Raw genomic sequence first — 10,614 nt, 5'->3', positions numbered from 1 at the left:
AAACAGAGGTGTGATAGTCAGCAGGTCGTTGATGCAACAAACATAAATCATATGCGCAAGGTATACCCGCACGGCACAATTGCAAGGCATTCTCGCCAAGTGCATGTCACATGACTCAAACTCATGTCATGTGTGAAACCTAACAAACCATAACATAACAAATCATATGACCCCAATGAGTCATATGTGTAAAACAATAACATACCTGTGACTCATCATTATATATCATGTGAAAACCCCTTCCATGCCCAGCTACATTTGTGACACATTGTCGAATTTTGCCTTGTATTCCAGTTGTCAATATTCGTTTCAGTATGCCAAAAATGTCGGTTTCCCCTGTTCTAGTTTTTCCAACTTCCATCTTACTGTCTCCTTGGCATTGGGATGACCGTACTATTCGAAGCTGGTTCTCTTAAACTCTGCATAGGTGACCCATTCCATTTGCTTCCTTCAATCTTGGAAAGGCATAATCTATTGTACAACGAGTCCTTCCAATATAGATTCCACAAAGGGAATCTTGACTTTGTCAGGGTGATCGCCATATTGCTTGACGGCGTAGTATTGCTGGAATTGCCACCCTCAAGGGCCCTGCTGAAAGGTGGTCTAAGCCATCGCTAAATCCCCCTAGATTAAGACTTTAATCAGTTTTCTTGATATCGCCTTCCCTATCAGGATTAAAGGAAGCCATCTTATATCGTTTGTTGTAACCTTAGGTGATAATTTATAATAAAAGATTCCCCTGCAGATAGTTAATTCTTGGCTACGGGGAATGATGTTGCTCTTCTTCTCTGCTTCTTCTCTGTCTTCCGATCACAATAGGCCTCTGTCTTCATTACCTATAGTACAAGATCTTGGTCCTTAATCGGCAATGCCTATTATAAGCTTTCTCCAACTCTTCCTCATATAGAGTATTCTTATCATAATTTTAATAAAGGTTGTAAGAATGATAAATAAAGTAAAGATGTTTATATTCGTTAAGATATTAGGTATAAAAAGTTCTTAGAATTCAATCTAATTTTATTCAAACTCATACCGCGAATACAGGTATACAACCAGTGCATGCAGGCACAGGGATACTGCTAACCGGTATACCACTAACCACAGGATAAGTGGGTCTCAGGGCCCTCACCTACTATCCCTGAGTCATGCCCGCATGAGAACTAATTACACGACCATCAAATAGCCCAGCGCACTCCAAAGTCCAAGTCCATAGCCCATCTAGTATGAAGTCAACCAGCACTAAGTGTAGCCGAAGCCGTACCAAAGACCAACCCGACCAGGTTCCTCATCCAAAAAACATAAAATCACTAGCACCCAGTCTGAATACCTTCCTGCGAAAACCTCCTCCACACTAGAAATGCATCCCAGTGCCCCTACTTAATAATACTAGGACACCTTGCCAACCACCCTGGCACCCATCCCCATCCTGAAACAAAAGAAACACCCAAGAGCCCGAGTGCCAAGAGGCAAGGAAAAGCCGACTTACAGGGTGAGGACTCCATACCCAAGGGGGTACAAACTATCATAGAGAATACTAGGAGCACCATTGTAGCAGCGTAATTCAAAAACCTTGACGGAAGCAGCTCGGATAATGTAGTCCCTGAGCCGTCGACACCTGGACTAAGCATCTCCAAGAATTTAAGTCCACCTCACACTTCTCAGCTCCCACTACAGACGGCAAAGACGCTGCGGACTTTGTAGCAGCCTGTTCGCCATAGAAAACTGGCAAAGGTGATGACTGTTCCGAGTCATGGAAAAGTGACACAGGTGAGGTCTGGTCTTGCTTGACCTGACGGTTCTTATTCTTCTACCTCTTCCCTCCTACGGGTAAGGGTCAAGCAACAGGGATGGATGGGCCACTCTCATCACTACCTACTACTATAGGGGAGACACCACTAGAGGCATTACTCTGACCAGCCACAGGCTCAGCAATAGAGGACTCACACATGTGCCCCCTCAAAGGGGATGATACCACCTAGCTGGTATCACCACACCAGGATCTATCCCACCCACACTAGGAGCAAGTACTTCAACCAGGCTCGACGAATCAGGAACTGGTCCATCCACACTACAACCTACAAGCGAAGCCGCAGGAGGCGCTGAGAAAATTGGCGGCCTAACATGTCCCCGCAAGAACTTCTCTATCGAATCCAGAGAGTTCTTAGAGTCTAGCCCACCCCCCCCCGCAACCGAGACCACTGTAGTAGCCAAAGCGACAGAGGTGACAGGTAAAAGGGGGAGATATGTAGGACCATCAGCTGCTAAAATCATGACCAAAGTGGGTACAGTAATTTGTTAAGTGGCCAGGACAGTCAACAAGGTAGATGATTCCTTCTCAGCATAATGAAGTCATGGAGAGAGGACAGAGATGTGATGCTGAAGGAAAGAGCGAGACTTTGGCCTCAAGAGTAAAGTTCTACTTGACAGCAAGAGACAGAACCACTAACGAATGTAAAGCCGACATCGTAGAGGGGGGTGGAGGCTCACTTAACTATTGCGACTGTGAGGAAGCGAGGTAGATATTCAACTGAAAGGATAAGTAGAAGGAAGAAAAAACTTCCAGCAAGCGTAGGAGAAGGGACAAAAACTATGCCCCCAAAAGGTGATCAAAGTTGAAGACTTGAAGCCTATTGTGAGATAGAAATCAAGGGCTTTGATTCGCTTGACACCGAACCTTCATGTTCCGATACTGGGTGAAAGAAAGAAGAAAAGTACTTAGAAAAAAGTATGACGAGCCTATCCTCCTGAGCCATTCCAGCCTCCTTTTATACTACTCTTCCCACGCCAAGTTATTTGACCCAAAGTGGTCCCATGTGCAAAACCAAATCATAACAAACTAATCATATGACCAAAGTCATCACAGATATAAAACCCATGATCTTATAGCAAGGTCATATGCAAAAACTCATAAACTAATTATAATGCAATAAACACGTCATATGACCTCAAGTAGTCACATACACAAAATCCATGACCCCTTAATGAGGTCATGGCAGAGAGGATTGATCATATGAGCAAAGCATACCCGCAAGGCATACTTGCCAGCTATATTTGGCAGCCGCATGTACAAAACATAATACATCATGGTAACATAACAAGTCATATGACCTAAAAAAGTCATATGCCCGAAACAATCACATATCTTTGACTCGTAATCATGAGTCATGTGAAAACCTTTTTTGTACCAAGCCATATTTATGACGTTGGCTGACATTGTCTTATCCAAGAAGTATTTTCACTACTCTATCGTGAGCATTCCTGGTAGCCAACCAGAGCCATATTCATCTATTGTTATCTATTCTGTCAGAATTGACCTTGTCTCATGCAAGAGCTATTTTTACCTCTCCCTCATGTGCATTCATGGTAGCCTACCACAGCGGTATTTGTCAATCATTGTTTGGTCTGTTGGAACTAACCTCTTCTCCTTCAAGTAACATTTTTACCACGCCTTCATCCCCACCAGTTGCTATGATCAGTATTTGACCATTGTTTTCTTGTCTGTTAGAATTGACATCCTCTTGTCTAAGTAGTAATTCATTACTCTATCATGTGCATTCCCAGCAGTCCACATGAGTGGTATTCCACCATTATTTTCTGGTATCTCGCGATTGACTATCTCTCATTCAAGCAGCATTTCACTACTCTCTCATGTGCATTTGCAGTAGCCCATCAGACCAGTATTTGTCTATAATTGTTTACTCTGTTGTAACTAATCTCATCTCATTTCAATACAATTTTAACTACTCTCTTAGGTGCATCCCCAGCAGCTGACCTGAGTGCTATTTGACTATCATTTTCTAGACTGTCTGAATGGACCTCCTCTTATCTGAGTAGAAATTTTGCAATTTCTCATGCCAACACCTTGTAGAAGGGCAAAGTGGTGTTCCGCTATTAGTATCTGTATTCATTCTCAATAGTTAAATCTTTGCATTTTAATCCTTTTTCCCAATCCCTCTTATGTCCTCCCTGATGGCCTTTACAAGAATAAGAATAAAACAAGACTTAGAAACTATGGGAATAAGCTACAAGATAGTATGAAAATAGAAAAAGCATTTGTCTACAATACAGAATGGTATTTTACACAAAGAACACCAAGTCATGGTCTACCTAATTTCCATAATTCACAGACTTTCACTTCATTAACTAGCAAGGGTAGGGTTTCTAGGTTCGCTATGAACCTGCTTAAACCTGCAGTACCAGTGGTGCTGCCAGTATTAGGAATACTGGAATCTAATACTTAGGAACAACCCTAAGTTGAATAACTCTACCCATAATCGGAATCTCTTGTCTCCAGCACCCCTCTCTGGTACCGTCACTTGACTAGCAAGTCCTCATACATATCAATCTTAGTTGTGTCCAGTGACTGAAATGCAACGGAATTGAAGGTTTCAGAATAACATCGTATATATTACCGACATCTCTCTGACTGGATCCTGTGCTCAAGCGATATGAGAGGGGACCTTTGGCCAGTCCTGGGAAGGTGAATAAAATGAATCTATCAACATGTCATAGAGTTACCAGGCTTCAAGCATGTGAAATCTTTAGTATGGGTCGCAGGTAATAGGATATTATAGCATGATGTGATGGTATCAAATGATAAAGAATCCCAACGAGAGACTAATACCTTAACACCCACCTTACAATACACAGAAAGGTCTAGAACTCTAAGGTACACAACTTTAGAAGCCAAAAGACTTCATGGGTTGTTACAATCAGGTTTCAAAACACGTTATAGCTGTAGGAATAATCCTCAACACTAGAATAGCAATTGAAATCCTGATGCCCAGAGCAGCCAAGGGTTGCCAACCGAGTGATCAACTGTCAGCCCAATGTAATAGCTTACTGTGAATTAGTAGTGAGTCCACTGGAAGTTGTACATTGGTTGGGTAAGGAGTAATGCAGGTTCAAAGTTGGGCGACTTAGGAAGTTTGGGAGTACTACTACCTGCATAAATATAACCCGCATATGAAACTGATCATTTAATTAATAATGGAGACAATTGGCACCAACTTAGTTTGACTGGAAAACTAGGCCCTAAGTCTAAAGACTCTGACAATTGGAGAATTACAGTTGAAAATGTTATAATTTCCAGTTAACTCTATTGCAATTAGCGAAGAGGGTGTGCTGGCTTTCAGGATCTCCAAGTCTACGCACCTTTGAAAAATACCCGACATCATGAGTTATGACTAGAGAGATTCATTATTGTATAATAAATACATGTAGTCCACAAATGTTCAAACACAGAATATAAATATCGAAGTGTCTCCCATGCTTTAGATGCTATCATACAACAGAGAAGAGACCTTAACAATATAACCTTGCTTTTACTATTCTATCTTACTTTACCAATCTTACTTTACTCTTAGTAGTTATAAACGAAACAAGTGAATTCAAGACTTCCTAGACAATCTCTGTCTACAGAAACAAAGGTTGATTGGCCTAGACCACTGTGAAGTCTATCAGGTTGTCTACGCCTAATAGTATATTCGTAGATCTGGCTGTTACCAAGTCTCTCTACCTAGCTACCTACCTACTCCTACTATATGATATGGCGAGAATACTAAGTGTCCCGCCGCATATTCTATATAAATGGCAATCTCATAAAACACAAGCTTCATAGCCGGTCTATGAAAAAAAAAAAAGCTCACCAGCTAGCAAAAGAAATGGCACAACCTTCTAAGCAGATGACTTCAGGGGAGCTGATGGATACCTCTAGTGATGATCATTCTACAGGTTTTAGTCATTTGTCCTCTCTACCTCCAGCTCTCCGGAAACCTTTCCAAGGACCAAGAAGGAAAACCCCTAGTGTCCTTCTATCTACAAGAGCTGCCTCTCCTATTTTGAGATTCTCTACACCATATCCAAATACCCACGCCAGTGACCTCACAAGACTTGCTGCTAGAGCAGTAATAGTCATAAGTCAAATCAGGCAGGATATCTCAACTGGTAATGATACTGCTAATATTTTCTTTTATACACTATCAGCGAACACACAGGCCAATGCATGAGGGCTGATAGAAGTTCAGCAATGATTGCTGGATGAACAAGACATTTATAGTAGCGATATTGCTGTTATGTTACATCAGTGTACTCTGGTGGAAGTAAACATCCAAGCGATCTAAGAAAGAATTAACAGGGAAATTGCCGTCAGATTGACTGAACAAGGTGCATGACAAGAGCATCATGAGGGAGTAACCACCCAAATGCAGAGAGAAGCTCTGGACCGAGACCTTACTCTGGAATGACCATTCAAGTAGTTCAGAGTACAACAAATCCAACAGAATCAAGAATTGCAAACACTGATCTCCAATCTGGCCACCCGTCAAGAACAGGAGGCAGAGAATTATTGTTCATTTACCTGTAGTATTTAAAGTGATCAAACCCATTTATCCGATACAATAGCCTTAGTACTTGAATGGGTTAAAGTACTAGGAAGTGGACAACTAAGTAGTCAGCATACTATGTCGCAGTCAGTTACAGAAGAATGAGAAGCCACAGCAGAAAGGGAGAAATCAGAGAAAGCCCCTACCAGGGATCAGGAGAAATAAAGAGACAGAGAACCCCTAACTCCTCTAAGACTGGAGGGTGACCCGGATAATGGGAGCAATAATGGGGATAATGATAGTGATAGAGGAAAGCATGGAGGAAAACTATCCAGATTTAAACTGAGATTAACCACAGAACAACATGAAACAGCTGATGTACTTCAAGAAGCATTTTCCTAAAATGTTAAGTGACTAGCAGACCCAACCCCATTTTTCGAAGCAAAGACCAGTCAATCCATCTACTCTTGGTTAACCCAATGGATTGATTATTTGAATGCAATCTCAGCATTTGGCATGATGACTAAGAATGTATTATGTATGACCTCGGGAGAATAAAAGGGAATCAGGTCAGCCCGATAGCAGTATAGTATCAGCGTGCAATGGATGGCCTTGGTGGAGAGGAACAGACCCGGAACTGTATTTATGGACTCTCTTTGAACACGAGTTCACCAGTCAGTTTTCCCCTCTTGAAAAAGGACCAACGTCATACAGGATGCAGAATTAGTTGAGTACAAAAACTACATTTAGATATTTATAGGAAAAATGCATAATCTGAATCTCCATGCTCAACTATCAGGACCAGCCTGGTGTGTGGCCTGTCATAGAAAGTTGTCCTCCAAGATTAGATGCCAACTTTCCCTGAACAAGTACGATACCAACAGGGAATAGGAAAAGGAAGTCCGTGAAGCAGAAATACATAAGCAAGAATAGCAGAAATAGGACTATCTAGATAAGGAACAGTCAAAACCTGTATAAACATTCTGAGAGAAAAACCGTGCTGATAAAAATCACCCGAAAGTAAAAAGAGAGAAACCCTACATAAAAATAGGTAGTACCTCCAAGAAAACAAAACAGAAACCGGAGCCCAAGAAACCAGCAAAATAATCTTTTTGCACGACAAGTTGACAAAAACAAACTTTGAAACGGCTAACAGAGGAATCCCACAGTAAACTATAAACTAACGAAAGCGAGATAGCAATTGTACTCAGTGGAGAACAAAAAACCACAAGTACAAAACCTGTTGGGGACAAATTCAGGTGTCTAGAACGAGGGCAGACTACGGCCCATTTAAAATACCAAGGCTCAGAATGGTGGTGGTAGTCTATCGTCTCAGAAAGATTTCTACCATCCAAGTTCTAAGATGCAACTCACTCAGGAAACAAGGGGAAGATGAAGAAATAACTTAGGTCATTTTATTGGTACCGACAACGAAGGTGTTCAGGTAGTCTACAAGAGACACACTCTCTATGAGTTGAAATAGAGGGCCATGGGAACGTCAAAGCGAAGAAATCAGCCTTGCAATCATGATCTGAGTGGAAGTACACACATCCTTCTTGCTGTAAAGTCATGGGAATTAATACAGAGCAATGTAAGCAATAGTGTCACCTCTATGCTTCCTAAGAAAGTGATACAAGCTCTCACTAATGGCCTAATGCATGTCAGTTAGGATAGTCAAGCACCAGACCTGAAAACTGAAAGGTGTCCGATAATAGCCAAAACCGTTGATAGGAAACTGATTATACCAAGGGTACGAGAGGGAGCGACAGTAGGGCTAAGATGAATGATTTAGAGGAAAAGTGAGGCACATCTTTGATCTATACGAGAAGTAGGTACAAGAGCTCTAGACATTACCTTTAGTTACTACTTTATAGGTGCAGTATGAGTACTGAATAAAACCCATTAAAGTGAGGACACTGTCTACAATTCAGCGAGGATGGAGCATAAGCCCATGAAGGTTATCGAAGCGACAGCCCAGCAGCCCTGCGTACCCAGTTTTTGTTTCCATGATAGCTAGACAGTGGCAGAGACCTTGTGGATTGGTTCTACAGGTAGAACAAAGAGGAAAATATGGAATTCCTCGGCAGAGGGTAAAGACTGCTAGTAGTAGATTGCCCGATATACCAAAAGGAAACAAGTTTATCTAAGGAGACCTAAGTTGTTGCAAAAGCGCAAGGGGGATAACAAACATTCCAGTTGATATCACACAATAGACATGTCGAAATGACAGAATTACGATTCGACAGCTTACTTAAGAAACACAAGTTCAGCCAACCAAAACCTACAAGATATAACTGTCTGGAGAGACAAGCTTATATTCATATTATAAACCGAAATCAACAACACTACAAGATATGAGTACTGCTAGATTCACCTTCCAATGTATTCCTAATCAACAAAGAACTTGTAAAAGAACTAAAGATTTCATTTACCTAGAGACCAAATCCAGTAAATATTCAGAGCTTTGATGGAGCATTAGCTCCATTCAGTGGAAAGCTTTACATGTGGCCAATTTGGCATGAAATAAAACAAAAAAGATACGTAGTCTGAAGTTGTGTGCCTGATTACAACAACTAGAAATTACTGGATGATAATACCGTTTAAGGGGTAGTATTCAGAATGCACCTTATCCAATATCGGAAAACCTGCAAGGTGAGAATTCAAAGATCCTAAGTGTAAAAATTGCAGGAAAGGAAGACAAAGGAATTGGCAATGTATTTGAATAAGATAAGACAGTTGTCTGGGACGAAAATGGGATCCAAGTGGGAAAATTCAGAGTCATAGCAGATCCTAATCAGGTTAACTTTGATTTTCTCCCAAGGCATTACTGGAAATTCAAAATCATATTTCTTTCATAAACAGCAGTAAAACTAGCACCTAGAAGAACCTTCGATGATGAAATCAAGTTAGATGAAGGAGAGAAACTCTCTCTGGGAGCAATTCATCCTCTATCCAATAAACAACTTAAGTTACTACTGGAATACCTTAATGATATACAACATGAAAGAAATACTACTAGAAGTCAATTAATTTTTGGTGTTCCAATCCTTTTCATGCCAAAGGTAGATGGAAGACTATGACTGGTAGTAAACTACTGAAACCTGAACCGGATAACTATCTTGAATAAGTATATACTACGGCTGATGTGAGAGCTACATGATCGTGTAGCAGGAGTTAGCATCTCTTCAACAATCAACTTAAATGATGATTACAACCTCACCGGAATCAAGGAAGGTAATGAATAGAACACGTATTTCCCATTACATTAGGGATATTACGAATACAAAGTATTGCATTTTGGGATAGCCAACACTCCAGCTACATTTCAGGACATGATGAATGAGGTTGCTCAGGAATTTCTAGGCTAAGGAGTCGTATGTTATTTAGACGACATTCTCATGTATTCCAAGAATGAGAAGGAACATATTGAGCTAGTACTAAAGGAGTTACAAAGAGTGACAGGTTTACAGCACGCAATTTCAATAAAGAAATCTTTCTTCCAGGTCAAAGAGGTTGAATTCTTAGGCTACCTAATAGCCATTAATGGGGTATCTATCAGTACCTCAAAGGTAGATTCAGTACTAAACTGGAAATCACCTACATCAGTCATGGAAGTTTAAATATTCCAAGGATCGGCGATTCTTTCCCAGCAGTTTATAGAAAACTTCGTAAAGATCAGTGCTCCAATTAGAGAAACATTAAAAGGTGATCCCAAAAAGTTCCGGGTTGGTCCAGAACAAGAAAAAGCCTTTCAGGAGCTTAAGAAAAAGTTTACTTGGGCTCCAATTTTATACCATGTCCTCCCAGAATGAGAAAATGTGGTGAAAACTAATGCGAGCAATTTGGCTTTAGACTGCATCCTCTCCTACTTTGTGGAGAAAGGACTACATCCTGTAGCTTTTCCCTCCCACAAAGTAAACTCCACAGAATGAAATTATGAGATCCAGGACTGAGAACTGTTGGCGATATTAGCAATATTTGAAGAATGGTGCCAATACCTAATTGGAACCGAAAAACCAATAACTGAATACACCGATTAAAAAACCTCCAATATTTCCATACCTGGAAGGTCAGGAGCAAGCGCCAAATGAGTTAAGTGCAAAGGTTAGCGGATTACAACTTCAAGATTGTTGACCACCCAACTACAATATGAGACAAACCAAATGCCCTCTGTCTACCCCAGAAGTACTGTTCTGCAGAGGGAGTTGCACATCAGTAACAAGGAATATTGAAACCCAAATATTTGCAAGTCAGTTCAGTAACAAGAACTGTAGATGGGAAAATTTAAGTA

The sequence above is a fragment of the Tuber melanosporum genome (genome assembly GCF_000151645.1).
Source record: "Tuber melanosporum whole genome shotgun sequence assembly, scaffold_20, strain Mel28".
NCBI lineage: Eukaryota > Fungi > Ascomycota > Pezizomycetes > Pezizales > Tuberaceae > Tuber > Tuber melanosporum.
The sequence above is the reverse complement of the archived record's forward strand: the minus strand, read 5'-3'. Positions refer to the sequence as shown.